This window comes from Microcaecilia unicolor, chromosome 11 (assembly GCF_901765095.1).
Source record: "Microcaecilia unicolor chromosome 11, aMicUni1.1, whole genome shotgun sequence".
Taxonomy (NCBI): domain Eukaryota; kingdom Metazoa; phylum Chordata; class Amphibia; order Gymnophiona; family Siphonopidae; genus Microcaecilia; species Microcaecilia unicolor.
In genome coordinates this window covers 159,538,648-159,554,086 of record NC_044041.1, presented here as the reverse complement: position 1 = coordinate 159,554,086, position 15,439 = coordinate 159,538,648, and the positions used below count along the sequence as shown (strand labels likewise).

The window sequence follows — 15,439 nt, the reverse complement described above, 5'->3', positions numbered from 1 at the left end:
ATGGCAAGGTTTAGACAATTTTGGGTTTGCTATATAGAAGTCAGGGTCCTTCAACAGAAAGATCTCAGGAAAAGACTCCTCCTCATTCTTTGGTCCAGCAATCAGCTGGGCCCAGACAGCTCTGAATTTTGGGAAATCTCGGCCCAGGAGAACTGGGCAGGAGAACCAAGGCCGAACTGCCACCTCAGTCTGGGCTTGCTCAATTGGTGTTTTGAGTGATACTTGAGCTGTGGGATACTGTCTCTGGTCCTCATGCACACATGATAGTGTCACAGTTTATTCATAGTTCACTTGCACTCCAGTAACTATTTCCCTCTGAACGAGGGTCTTGGCACTGCCGGAGTCTACCAGTGCCTGGTTGGGATTCCCATCCACTTCAACTTGCAGCACATAGTTCCTGTTCTCAGGTTGAGAGGCATCCACAAACTTGCAAGCATGTGGAGTGACCACATTGCCATCCATGGCTTCTTCTCAGAGCAGTTTCTGTAATAGGCTAGAGAGATCCTGGAGTAAAACAAAGGATACTGGTATTTATAGACAGCGGAAAGAAGAGATTAAAATACATAAAAATTCTGTTGTTGTGTCAAAAAGGAAATATTATGGAAAAATGATAGCTGATTCAGAAAATTCATCAAAACAACTTTTCCAAATTTTCAGCTCTTTGATACCAACTGATAAATATGCAGATGATTTCACATGAAATACAACCTATGGCGGATGAGTTAGCAAATTATTTTCACATTAAGATATTATTAGGCAAAGTCTTGTTGAAACCAGACAGGATTGCCAGTGGTGGGAGCAACAAGAGGAGAGAGGAGATAACTCTGTAAAAGGAGATATGCTATGGAATTAATTTTTGGAAGTAGATACAAATACTATTAATATCTACCTCAAAAGGTTGTCTAGGAAAGCTAGTTACTTAGACATCTGTCCTTCCTATTTACTTAAGACAGCACCCTCTGACATGGTGGTCTAGTTGACAATGTTAGTTAATTCTATTCTGAGTACTGGGAGTTACCCCCTTGATTTGGCATATATTATGCTGACGCCTATTCCCAAATCAATGTGAGCTGATTTGTCTAAGCTAGAAAATTCTAGACCAGTGGCAAGCATATCTTGGCTTGCTAAACTTATTGAATCTGTTGTGAATACTCAATTATATGTCTACTTGAGCAAATTTGACATTCTTCATATTTCACAATACAGTTTCAGACCTCTACATATTACTGAAACTTTGTTGCTGGAAATGGTAACTGAAATCAGATTGGCTCTTAGTAAGGGAAAGCAAATTATTTTGCTACAATTTGATATATCAGCCGCCTTCGATATTGTGAACCATGATCAATTGTTGAATAGGTTTAGTCAGATTGGAGTGAGTGGTACTGTTTTAAAATGGTTTAGTGAGCTTTTACAGAGGAGAATATATAACGTAAGAAAGGATTCTAAGTTATCCTTGCAGTGGAATGCAGATTGCGGAGTCACCATTGTCACCTTCTGTATTCAACATCTATTTAAGTATGATGGGAACAGTGCTGTCCACCTTGGGAGTACTGGTCTACTCATATGCTGATGATATTTTTCTTCTGTGTGAAGCTCGAGAAAAGTGTGAAGATACTATGACTTTCTTGAGGGAGATTGTCATCAAAACTGATAATTGGGCTAAAGTCAATTTTCTGAAATTAAATAGACTAAAGACTAAGGTTGTTTGTTTTGGAGATTATGAGCAGCTGACAGCTAAGTGTTTGGAATTGGGTACAGGTGAGAAACTAATGATTGAGGACCACTTAAAAGTGTTAGGAGTCATTATTTATTTATTGCATTTGTATCCCACATTTTCCCACCTCTTTGCAGGTGCAATGTGGCTTACAATACATCATGGATAATGGAAATGAGAAGAGAATAGACAATTGAGAAGAGAATAGACAATTGGTGTTACAGAAGGATGTTGGATTGCATGGTAATGGAATACATGATAGTAATATAATAGAGGGCATTATTAACATTTCTGGATTTAAGTGGGAGTTTCACATGATTTGATCTTTGTGGTATATCTTGTCGAACAGATGGGTCTTCAGTGGTTTACGGAAGTTGGTCAGTTCATAGGTCGTTCTTAGGTTGCGTGGCAGTGAGTTCCAGAATTGCGTACTCATATAGGAAAAGGTTGATGCATGCATTGATTTATATTTTAGACCTTTACAGTTGGGAAAATGAAGATCAAGGAATGTGCGAGATGATCTTCTAGCATACCTGGGTGGTAGGTCTATCAGGTCTGACATGTAGGCTGGGGTATCGCCGTGGATGGTTTTATGTACTAGGGTACATATTTTGAACGTGATGCGCTCTTTGAGAGGGAGCCAGTGTAGCTTCTCTCGTAAGGGTCCTGCGCTCTCATATCTTGATTTTCCAATTATGAGTCTGGCCGCCGTGTTCTGGGCTGTTTGGAGTTTTTTGATTATTTGCTCCTTGCAGCCAGCATACAGTGAGTTGCAGTAGTCTAGATGACTGAGTACTAATGATTGTACTAGATTATGGAAGACGGTCCTTGGGAAGAATGGTCTTACTCTTTTTAATTTCCACATTGAATGGAACATCTTTTTGGTTGTGTTTTTCGCGTGATTCTCAAGTGTTAGGTACTGATCGATGGTAACTCCAAGAATTTTCAGGGTTTCCGAAATTGGTAGATTTAGTTTTGGTGTGTTGATGGCGGTGAATTTGCTCGTGTTGTGATGAGAGGTAAGTATCAGGCATTGGGTTTTTTCTGCGTTGAGTTTTAATTGAAAGGCATCTGCCCAGGAGTGCCCAGGAGTGCATGATATGTAGGCTTTGGTTGATATCATTGGAAATTTCTTTTAGGTCTTGTTTGAATGGGATGTAGATCGTTACATCATCAGCGTAAATGTATGGGTTGAGGTTCTGGTTTGAAAGTAGTTTGGCCAAGGATGTCATCATTAGGTTGAATATAGTCGGTGAAAGGGGAGATCCCTGTGGAACTCCACATTCAGGTGTCCATGTGGCTGAGGTGATCGAGTTTGATGTCACTTGATATGAGCGTGTGGTTAGGAATCCTTTAAACCACTTAAGAATGTTGCCTCCGATACCGAAGTATTCAAGTATGTGTAGTAGGATTCCATGATCAACCATGTCAAAGGCGCTTGACATGTCGAATTGTAGAAGTAATATATTCTTGCCGGTTGCAATCGTTTGTTTGAATTTAGTCATGAGCGTGACTAGTACTGTTTCAGTACTGTGATTAGAGCGAAATCCTGACTGGGAGTCGTGTAGTATTGAAAACTTGTTTAGATAGTCTGTGAGTTGTTTGGTTATCATCCCTTCTGTTATTTTGGTTATTAAGGGAATGGATGCTACTGGTCTATAGTTGGTTAATTCACTCGCGTTTTTCTTTGCATCTTTTTTATTGATTCAGGCTTAACTTGTGAAGGCTTTATCTAAAAAAATGTTTCCGAATACGGCAGCTGAAAGCAATTCAATCTAAATTACACCTGGATAACTTTAGAATAGTGGCACGGGCAATCCTGATTCCATACTTAGATTATTGTAACTCGCTATTTGAGGGCCTTACTAAAAAACTGTTACAAAAACTTCACTTTCTGCAGAATACAGCAGCAAGATTGATTTACAGCCTGGGAAAGTATGACAGAGCACCCCCACTGTTGAAGGAGCAACATTATAACATAGTAGCATAGTAGATGACAGCAGAAAAAGGCCTGCACGGTCATCTCCACCACGTATTCCACCACTCTCTCCGTGAAAAAATACTTCCTGACATTTTTCTTGAGTCTGCCCCCCTTCAATCTCATTTCATGTCCTCTAGCTCTACCGCCTTCCCATCTCCGGAAAAGGTTCGTTTGCGGATTTATACCTTTCAAATATTTGAACGTCTGTATCATATCACCCGTTTCTCCTTTCCTCCAGGGTATACATGTTCAGGTCAGCAAGTCTCTCCTTATACGTCTTGTAACGCAAATCCCATACCATTCTCGTAGCTTTTCTTTGTACCGCTTCAATTCTCTTTACATCCTTAGCAAGATACGGTCTCCAAACTGAACACAATACTCCATGTGGGGCCTCACCAACGACTTATTCAGGGGCATTAAAACCTCTTTTCTGCTGCTGGTCACACCTTTCTCTATACAGCCTAGCAACCTTTCAGCTACGGCCACCGCCTTGTCACATTGTTTCGTCGCCTTCAGATCCTCAGATACAATCACCCCAAGATCCCTCTCCCCGTCCGGGTTGGTTCTTCTCCTTGTAGGTTTCAGATTCTGGTTGTGCTTGGTAAAAAGCTTCAACTGCTTCCAAAGCGCTCTCCAGTTTCAATTCAGGATGTCGCCTCACCCATTGTTTCATAGATGGGGGTAGCCCTTCCAGAAATTGTTCAAACAGAATAACACTCATTATGTCTGGGTCCGTCTTGCCCTCCGGTTGGAGCCATCTCCAAGCTAGTTCCTTGAACCTGTCGAAGAAAATCTGGGGATTCTCCTTGACTTGTAGAGAGCCCTTCTGGAATTGTTGCCAGTAGGACTCTAGGGTTCAGCCTGCCCTCTCCAGAATGGTGGCCTTCACTTCCATATAGGTGGCCATCCCACTGGAGTTGATGTCCTAGAAGGTAGTGTGGCTGCTACCAGTTAGAAGGGTCCCTAAACAGGCAGTCCATGATGCTTCTGGCCAACCAGACAGGCAAAAGTCCTCTCAAAATTGGTTAAAAAATAGTCTGGGTCATCTTTCAGTACCATTTTCTTTAGGACTGGAATAGGAGAAGGAACATGCTGTCAGGGGGCCTGTAGTGCTTGTGTCACCTGAGCCAGGGAGTTCTGCTGGGCTTCCAGAGCTTTCTGGGAAGTCTTTGCTGTTCCCATTGCCTCTGTACCACTTGTTGCACCTGCTGCTGGAATTCCACTAAAGTTTGGGCTGTCAGGCAAGTTTTGTCTCTTTGTGGATGAATAGGGTAGACACCTGATGGTCGGATCATCTGTTTGTTCCCTGGGCAGGTGAGAGAGGCCCAGGAAACTTCTAAGGCTGCATCCTTTGTGAACAGGCAACTTTATTCTCTAAAACAGATTTGCAGTGCAACCATGTGGCCATTGCTATGTTCTTTTGCTAAGCATTATAAATTTGGGCATATAAGCAAAGCAGGAGGAGGCTGGGAACTATAGACCAGTTAGTCTGACTTTTGTGGTGAGTCAGTTAATGTATACGCTATTAAAACAGAGGCTAATGCAGTTTCTGGAGTCCAGTGGATTGCAGGATCCGAGGCAGGTTGGTTTTACTAGAGGTAGGTCTTGTTAGACAAATTAGATTTATTTTTTACTGCGTAACCCAAGAGTTGAACTGAGGGATAGTGCTAGACAAGGTATTCTTAGATTTCATCAAAGCCTTTGATATGGTTCTACATAGGGAAATTGGGATCTTGCCAGGTACTTGTGACCTGGATTGGCCACTGTTGGAAACAGGTTGCTGGGCTTGATGGACCTTTGGTCTGTCCTAGTATGGCAATACTTATGTACTTATGATAACATTAGGAAGGACTTAGTGAAGCTAGAGGAATGGTCTGGAATTTGGTAGCTTAGATTTAATGCTAAAAAATGCAGGGTCATGCATTTGGGCTGCAAAAACCTGAGGGAATGGTACAGCTTAGAGGGTGAAGAACTTTTGTGATAGTATGTCAGTGGCGTTCCTAGGGGGGCTGACACCCGGGGCGGATTGCCGATGCGCCCCGCCCCCCGGGTGCAGTGCCCCCCCCCCCCCCCTGGAACAGCGCGACTCCCCTGTATAAAACTCTAGTGAGACCTCATTTAAAATATTATGTACCATTCTGGAGATCACATCTTGAAAAAGATACATACAGTATGGAGTTGGTCCAGAGGGCGGTACTAAAATAGTCAAGTGGTCTTTGTAATAAAGTGTATGGGGACAGACTTAAAGATCTCAATATGTATACTTTGAAAGAAAGGCAGGAGAAGGGAGATATGATACAGACATTTAAATCCTATGTGGCATAAATGCACAGGAGGTGAGTATCTTTCAATTGAAAGGAAGCTCTGGAACAAGAGAGCATAAGGTGAAGGTGAAAAGGCATAGAGTCAGAAGTAACCTGAGGAAAAACTTCTTCACAGAAACAGTGGTGAATTCATGGAACGGCCTCCCGGTGGAAGTGGTAGAGGTGAAAATTTAGGGTTACCATATGGCTCCAGAAAAAGGAGGATGGATTGAGCCAGCCGGGTTTTACTTCCATTGCTTTCAATGGAAAGCAATTGCTTTCAATGGAAGTAATTGAACCAGCCAGGTTTTACTTCCATTGCTTTCAATGGAAAGCAATGGCAGTAAAACCCGGCTGGCTCACAGTATCTGAATTCAGGAGATCTTGGGACAAGTACATAGGATCTCTAAGAGAGTGATAAGGAGAGTAGATGGCATGGATGGGCAGACTATATAGCCATATGGACTTTATCTCCCTACATTTTTCTCTGTTTCTATATTTCTGTGTTTTCTGTACACCTGCAGCACGCACTGTGCAAGAATCAAAACAAAATAAAAACCTGCCTGTCCAGCTCCTATTAAATTCTTTAAAGTTTCCTTCTCTCTCAGGGCAGAGCTAACCTCTTTAGCCTGTCGGTCTCAGTCCTGTGTGGTAGTCCTATAAGGCCCAGAGTCCTGGAGGCTAAGGATTCTGGCTTCTTCCAGCAGGGTAAGCTCCTACCCCACCTCTAGAACCATATTTGGTAACATGAATGAGGGCAGGGCCTGCAGCCACATAGTGGTCAAGGTTAGCAAAATAATAATTAAAGGTGCTAGGTATGGGGGTCCTGTTAACTTCACCGGCAAGGGGAAAAATAACACAAACTAGTCCTTAGCTGTAAGCAAAACATCCTTCCATGGTCCTGCAGGCTACGGCATGCTCTGGTCTCTCATCAACAACATTCAACCCAGGCTGCATCAAGCACAGAGTTCTTCAAGGTTCCCAGTGACACTGGGTCTACCTGACTGTCACAGTTGCAATTCACACACAGGTAGTAGAGCAAATGTGGTTGGGATCGCTGCTTTCCTCTGGTCCTCCTTAACCTAACATCGTGAGGGAGTATCATTAAGGAGACGTGGCACCATCCCTCACAGGGTCTTATAAATATGACTGGATTCAAAATGGTGCTGGCGACGCCTAGCAGTAGTCTAGCAGTATTTCTGCTTAGGGTCATTTTATAAATATGACACCTAATGGTAGTAGTGCTACACTACCACTAGGGGTTACTGGTGCCATTTTGAACTTGGTGCTGGGAAGGGCAGGAACAACTGGAGATTGCTCTTGCCTGGATTGCACTAGACCACCAAGGATGTTACAACAGACCTGGGGGTGCTACATGTGGATGAGGGGTCTTCTGGGGAGGGGGGAACCTTCACATTTTGGAATATTTTTAGGGAGTGGGAAAGACTATAAAGGGTCCTTCCAGGGGGGGGCCTTCTGGGAGGGGGGGCTTTCACGTGACAGAATGAATTACAGGGGGGCCTTTGGAAGGGAGGTTTCTGATTAGAGGTTGTGGGCTCAGTGAGTTCCTTATTGCCAACATGGCTTGCTCCTTAACACAACTCAGGAGCATCAGGCCATGGCTTGATGGCCCAGTGCTCCTAATCAGTAGAATAATGCTTCTTGTGAGGTGGCTTACAAGCAGCATTATTCATTTACCATGGGAGTCAGTAACTTGCGGTGCTGAGCTACCACAGGTTAGTGACTCCCATGGTAAATCAAGGTTTAAAATGTACTAATACTGCGTAATGAACCAATGCCGGTACAGATCACAGCTGTCCCAAAAATTAAGGAAAGTGTAAAGGGCAACAAAAAACTAGGGTCTGTCTAAGAGGAAAAAGGAGTGAAAAAGACAGAATCTGTCTTTTCATGTCAGGACTAAGCAACAAAAACATAATTGCTGATATTACAGAAAAGCGAAGATACTTACCTGTAGCAGGTATTCTCCGAGGACAGAAGGCTGAATATTCTCACACGTGGGTCGATGTCCCCGTCAGCCCGGGAACTGGCATTTTGCCACAGCAAAAAAAAAAAAAAAAAGTTTTGCTGGAGTCTTCTGGCGTGCATGCAGTGCGCACCGCGCACGCGCAGACTGACTTCCTGCCCGCCACGCAAGCGCATACCTCAGTTAAATCAAAAAGCATAACAATAACTCCAAAGGGGAGGTGGGAGGGATTGTCAGAATAATCAGCCTGCTGTCCTCGGAGAATACCTGCAATAGGTAACCTTTGCTTTCTCCGAGGACAAGCAGACTGCTTATTCTCACACGTGGGGTATTCCCTAGCATCCAGGCTCACTCAAAACAATGCACAATGGTCAATTGGGCCTCACAACGACGAGGACGTAACATAGGTTAACTTGAAACTATATACAGCTAGCTGAGAGTACAGCCTGTTAAGAGAATAAAAAAAGGGCCTAGGGGTGGCGTTTTTTTTTTTTTTGTTACATTTGTACCCCGCGCTTTCCCACTCATGGCAGGCTCAATGTGGCAGATTTGGATTCTAAACCCCAAACAGACTCTGCAGCACTGACTGCTCAAACCAACTGTCATGTCGGGTATTCTGCTGAAGGCAGTAGTGAGATGTGAATGTGTGGACTGATGATCACGTTGCAAATTTCATCAATGGAGGCTGACTTTAAGAGAGCCACCGAGGTAGCAATGGCTGTAACATTATGAGCTGTGACATGGCCCTCCAGAGTCAGCCCAGCTTGGGCGTAAGTGAAGGAAATGCAATCTGCTAGCCAATTGGAGATTTTACGTTTTACGATGGTGACTCCCCTCCTGATGGGATCGAAAGCAACAAACAACTGGGTGGACTATCTGAAGGGCTTCGTCTGCTCCACGTAAAAGGCCAATACTCTCTTGCAGTCCAAGGTGTGCAAGCTGGTCTCACCAGGGTAGGCATGAGGTTGGGGAAAAAATGCTGGCAAGACAATTGACTGGTTCAGATGGGACTCCGACACCACTTTTGGTAGGAACTTAGGGTGCGTGCAGAGGACTACTCTATTGTGATGAAACTTAGTATAAGGTGCATCCACTACTAAGGCCTGAAGCTCACTGACCCTACAAGCTGAAGTAACAGCCACCAACAAAATACCTTCTAGGTCAAGTACTTCAGATGGCAGGAAGTCAGTGGCTCAAAGGAGCTTTCATCAGCTTGGTGAGAACGACGTTGAGATCCCATGACACTGGCAGAGGTTTGACAGGGTACTTTGACAAAAGAAAACCTCTCATTAAGCAAACCACTAAAGGCTGTCCACAGATAGTATTACCCTATACACGCCGATGATAAGCACTACTTGCACTGAGGTGAACCCTTATGGAGTTGGTCTTGAGACCAGACACTGACAAGTGTAGAAGGTATTTAAACAGGGTCTATGTAGGACAAGAGAGAGGATCTAGGGCCTTGCTGTCACACCAGATGGCAAAACTCTTCCATTTCAAAGAGTTAACACCTCTTCATGGAATCTTTCCTGGAAGCAAGCAAGATTCGGGAGACACCCTCTGAAAGACCCAAGGAGGCGAATTCTAAGCTCTCAACATCCAGGCCGTGAGAGCCAGAAACTGGAGGTTGGGATGTAGAAGCGACCCCTCATTCTGAGTGATGAGGGTTGGAAAACACTCTAATCTCCAAGGTTCCTCAGAGGACAACTCCAGAAGAAGAGGGAACAAAATCTGACGCGGCCAGAAGGATGCAATCAGGATCATGGTTCCGCGGTCTTGCTTGAGTTTCAGCAAAATCTTCCCTACTAGAGGTATGAGAGGATGCGCATACAGAAGGCCTGTTCCCCAATGAAGGAGAAAGGCATCCGACGCTAGTCTGTCATGGGCCTGAAGCCTGGAACAGAACTGAGGGACCTTGTGATTGATCTGAGTGGCAAAAAGATCCATGCTCTGAAGATCTTGTGAGCTACGCTCATGTTCAGTGCTTGTAAGGTTGCATTACACTGCTCAGCCTGTCAGCCAGACTGTTGTTTACACCTGCCAGATAAGTGGCTTGAAGATACATGCCCTGACAGTGTGCCTAAAGCCATATCTGAACAGCTTCCTGACACAGAGAGCGAGATCTGGTGCCCCCCCCTGCTTGTTGGTGTAATACATCGTAACCTGATTGTCTGTTTGAATCAGGATGATTTGGTTGGATAGCCGATCTCTAAAAGCCTTCAAAGCGTTCCAGAATGCTTGTAATTTCAGGAGGTTGATCTGAAGACCTGTTTCCCAGAAGGACCAGGCTCCTTGAGTGTAAAGCCTATCCACATGAGCTCCCCACCCCAGGAGGGATGCATCCGTCATCGGCACTTTTTGTGGCTGAGGAATTTGGAATGGTCGTCCCATAGTCAAATTGGACTGGATTGTCCACCACTGAAGAGAATTTTGAAATTCAGTGGACAGTTGGATCACATCCTCCAAATTCCCTGTAGCCTGATACCACTGGGAAGTTAGGGTCCATTGAGCTGATCTCATATGAAGACATGCCATGGGTGTTACATGCACTGTAGAGGCTATGTGCCCTAAAAGTCTCAACATCTGCCAAGCTGTGATCTGCTGAGACACTCAAACTGTGGACACCAGGGACAGGAGGTTGTCTGCCTTTGTCTCGGGAAGATAAGCCCGAGCTTGTTCAGCAGTGCTCCAATGAACTCCAACTTTTGGACAGGAGTGAGATGGGACTTGGAGTAATTTATTACGAACCCCAGTACCTCTAGCACCTGAATAGTCATTCGCATGGACTCCAGAGCACCCTCCTCCGAGGTGCTCTTCACCAGCCAATCGTCTAGATAAGGAAACACATGCACTCCCAGTCTGAATAGCAACGCTGTGACTATTGCTAGACACTTTGTAAACACTCTGGGCGCAGACGCCAGGCCAAAGGGCAGTACACAGTACTGAAAATGCTGTGTTCCCAGCCGAAATCAAAGAAACTTCCTGTGAGCTGCAACTATCGAGATGTGTGTGTAAGCATCCTTTAAGTCCAGAGAGCATGGCCAATCGTTCTCCAGAATCATGGGAAGAAGGGTGCCCAGGGAAACCATTCTGAACTTTTCTCGGACTAGGAATTTGTTCAGGACCCTTAGGTCTAGGATGGGACGCATCCCTCATTTTCTTTTGCACAAGGAAGTACCTGGAATAGAATCCTAGCCCTTCTTCCCCTGGTGGAACGGGTCCCACCTCATGGGCCTCTAGAAGGGTGGAGATTTCCTCTGCAAGTACATGCTTGTGCTGGGAGCTGTAAGAATGAGTTCCTGGTGGGCAATTTGAAAGTTTGCTTTTCAGATTGAGGGTGTACCTTAACCGGAGTATTTGAAGAACCCACCGGTCGGAGGTTATGAGAGGCCACCTTTGGTGAAAAAACATTAACCTCCCTCCAACCGGCAAGCTGTCTGGTACGGACACTTTTACTGTGGCTATGCTTAACTGGAGCCAGTCAAAAGCTCGTCCCTTGCTTTTGCTGGGGAGCAGCAGGGACCTTAGGCGCACAATGTTGACGAGAACGAGTGCGCTGGGGCTGAACAGACTAGGCTGTCGAGAAGCTGAAGTGTACCTACGCCTAGCATAGGAATAGGGAGCACTCCTATTGCCCCCCAAAAACCTCCTAGATGAGGAGGTTGTAGCAGGAGGCACCTAGCGGGAGAGAGAATCCATAGCATCATTATGCTTCTTGATCTGGTCAACAAGATCCACTACTTTTTCACCAAAAAGGTTGTCCCCCCAGCAAGGTACATCTGCCATCCGCTGCTGGACCGAATGATCCAAGTCAGAGACATGCAGCCATGAGAGTCTGCGCATCACTATACCTTGAGCAGCAATTCTGGATGCCACATCAAAAGAGTCGTGAGCACCCCTGGTCAGGAATTTACGACTCATCTTCTGCTGCCTGACCACCTGGCGAAAAGGCTCGGCCTGTTCCGGAGGGAGGGCATCGACCAAGCTAGACAGCTGCCTCACTGAGTTTTGCAAGTGTACGCTCATGAAAAGCTGGCAGGACTGGATACGGGCAGGGAGCATAGCGGCCTGATATGTCTTCCTCATAAAAGAGTCCAAGGTCCTACCTTCTCTGCCTGGGGGTGCCGAGGCATAGTCTCTAGTACTCTTGGCACTTTTGAGGGCGAAGTCCACCACCATGGAATTGTGGAGTTACTAAGACCTCATCAACGCAGGTTCACCGTGGATCCGTTACTGAGAATCAGCTTTCTTCAGGATCATGGGGCCAGACAGAGGGAACGACCAATTCCGCATAAGGACGTCCTTGAAGGTGGAGAAGGATAGTCCACCTCAACCTTGGGCTCATCCTCAACCTCCATAGGGAATGGAATAGCCGTAGCCATTTCCTGGATAAAATATGTAAAGGAAAGACTCTCAGGAGGAGACAGTCTCCTTTCAGGTGGCGGGGAAGGTTCAGAGGGAATCCCATATGACTCATCGGAAGAAAAGTATCTGGGATCACACTCCGAGACTGAGCCTGCCTCGATGCCAAGGTTCAAGTTCCTCAATGGCGATGACAAGAGGCCAATGCCCTCATGGACTGCGGCGAAGCTTCCTCCACCGACGTCGAAGGGGAGTCAACCTGGGTGGCAGTCAACACCGATGGGGACCTTACCGCAGGCGAAGGGCCAGACGCCGCTGCAGCAGATGGTATGGAAGGTGCAAGCACCCCTGACACCGAAGCAGACTGGCGCAGCAGTCCTTCCAGGATCTCTGGAAGCAGGGCCTGGATGCGCTCGTCGAGAGCCGCCATTGGAGAAGGCTACGGGGTCAGTGGAATACTCGGTGGCAGAATCTGCTGAGGCTCAGGTGCAGGTACCGGGCTGCTAAGTGTGACGCATCGGTATCTCCTGTATGGAGGGGGAGCGATCCTCTCAGCGCAAACGCTTCTCAGGTGCTGAATCCCTCGACACCTCAGAGCTCCTGGCCCTGTGTGTCGAAGGAGATGAGATCGGTGACAATGCTACTTCACCTTCGCTTGATGCCCATCACCAAGACTCCTCGGTACTGATGAGGACAACATGGAATCCTCACGTCTCCTCGGGGTCGGATCCGACGATGGTCGGTCCCAGGGGGCCTGCATAACAGGAGGCCTCAAGGCAGGTGGAGACCCACTCGATGCCTCACTGCTCCCAGCGCGACTTGGTCGCTCAGCAGCCATTACCTCTGCTCCTGACGTCGATGCTCCCCTCGATGTTGACGTTGACACTGCCGACCTCGGTACCAATGTTGATGCCGACGTCGAAGGACCGGACCGAGCCCCAAAAGGTTTCTTACGTTGGGCTTCTCGAGCTACTTGGGTCCGTTTCTTCATACAAAGACACAGATTACAAGCAGCTGGGCTGTGATCGGGCCCAAGGCACTGGATACACCAGGAATGGGTATCGGTACCTGAGATGGTCCGGTTGCACTGAGTACAACATTTGAAGCCGCTGGGTATCCTCGATGACATGGAAGGAAAAACGGCCTTGGTGAAATTAAAGGACTCGATTGTGCCAAAAGTAAAGGAGGCACAAAAAGGGGGAGAAATCCGACCGCGCGGCCTAAAACCGTCCGCGTCGAAAAAGAAAGAAAAATTTAACTTTGGAAATAAAGAACTAAGGATTGTAAAAAGTAAATTGTAAAACATTTTTTTTTTTAGGTTTAAACAGTTTTTATTGAACGTACAATAAAACATTACAACCATATTCCGAAACAGGATGTTCATTTTTCGTTACTACAGCTCATATTCATAACAACAAGGATATATTCTGGTCATGTGATTACAAACTCCTTATTATGACATCAGACCAGCATATGTCAATCATGGATAAGGTCTGGACCCTTAAACCCTCCCCCTATGATAGCAGATCCCTATATTGCTTTTTGTGGTATTTACTGATGACATTATCCATGCCATTTATATTGTCATGCATCATGCTCCTTATTTGCAGCCTCTTAACCTTATCCTATCCACACATCTTATTAACAATCTTCTCTATTTGCCAAAAGTATCTGAACATACTACAAACAATCAAGACTAGTATATCCCCTTCCTACCCCAACCTAAATAAGAGCTCTGTTTTCTTAAATCCCCCCCCTTTTGAAACCCTGTACCCCCTCCTCTACCTTAGGTACCCCCTTCCCCCCCCCTTTAAACCTAATCCAGGCGACCTCCTGCACTTCAGTAATTAAACAGACATCCGTATCTTTCAAACAGGTCTCGTTGTTAGTTTCATGGGATCTAATCTCAGCTTGTTAAGAATGGAACTGCGAGCTTTGGGGGCCATCTCGTTAATATAAGGCTTCCAGACTAAGTAAAAACTGCGCTGTTTTTTTGGTTTATAGCAAGAATCTTGCAATTCCATCAAGAGCAATGCATGCCACCTGTTGCGCCATTGCCAAAACGATGGTGTCTCCGAAGTTGTCCAATTCACTAAAATACATTTCTTCCCAACTATACATGCTTTATAAATTAATAGGTTCTGATGGACAGCACCGGCCCCCAAACATTTTTTTTTAAACAAGGAAATAAAACAACACGTAAATGCGAAAAAGCTGTGAAAGCACAATACTCTTTCCCGTGCCAAACGAGGAGCACAGGAAAAACCTGCTGCACCTCGTCACAGAAAAAAGAAAACTGAGTTACGTGCGCACACACGCCAGAAGACTCCAGCAAAACTTTTTTTTTTTGCTGTGGTAAAATGCCGGTTCCCGGGCCGATGCGGACGTCGACCCACACGCGAGAATAAGCAGCCTGCTTGTTCTCGGAGAAAACAGATTACCACCAGACTCCAGGGAAGAAAAGGAACTGAGATGGCCCCATACAATAACACAAGTATAAGAGAGAACCTCTACAAGTATAGTTTACTGTACCAGAAAGCTCCAAAAGCTTAGAGAGGTTTTGTTACATTTTTTTCCCCAACCAAGCCTCAAGCAGATGGTATCACTCATATATGAGGACTATGTGTTCTGCTTGACCTTGGTGAAACAGTGGCTATATAATCAAAAGTAACGAAAGAAGAATAAAACTTAAAGATGAAAACTCAACTAGGTAATTAAAAGAAAATGAAAGAATCTAAGGAATGCTAGAAAACGAAAGCAAAAAACAGCCACATAGGAATTACTATGCATGCTGAGAAGTGCTCAGAAGTTTCTAAGAAGGCTCTGAATGATGGTTCTGCTTTGACACCATTCCATATGACCTCACCCACATGAATGATTGGTGTAAAACTGTTTCTCTTCAAAGAACTCTGTGCCACTTACTTTTAGGAGGACAACAAGAAATTTTCAGCTGTAAAACTCTGAGCATGATCTATGCTAATTACTAAGAAAGAGCAAGACCATTGTACAATGTAAGAGCTCAAGTTGCCTCAGGAGCAGAATAACTTGGAATGGTATTAACAAGCTACTCATTTTATAAAATGGTATCTTACAGA

General features: G+C 45.3%; 1 protein-coding gene across 1 annotated transcript in view; it reads right to left on the bottom strand.

The window, feature by feature from the left end:
* The window catches only part of BHMG1 (basic helix-loop-helix and HMG-box containing 1), a 474,014-nt gene that overhangs the window by 14,925 nt on the left and 443,650 nt on the right, over window positions 1-15,439 (bottom strand).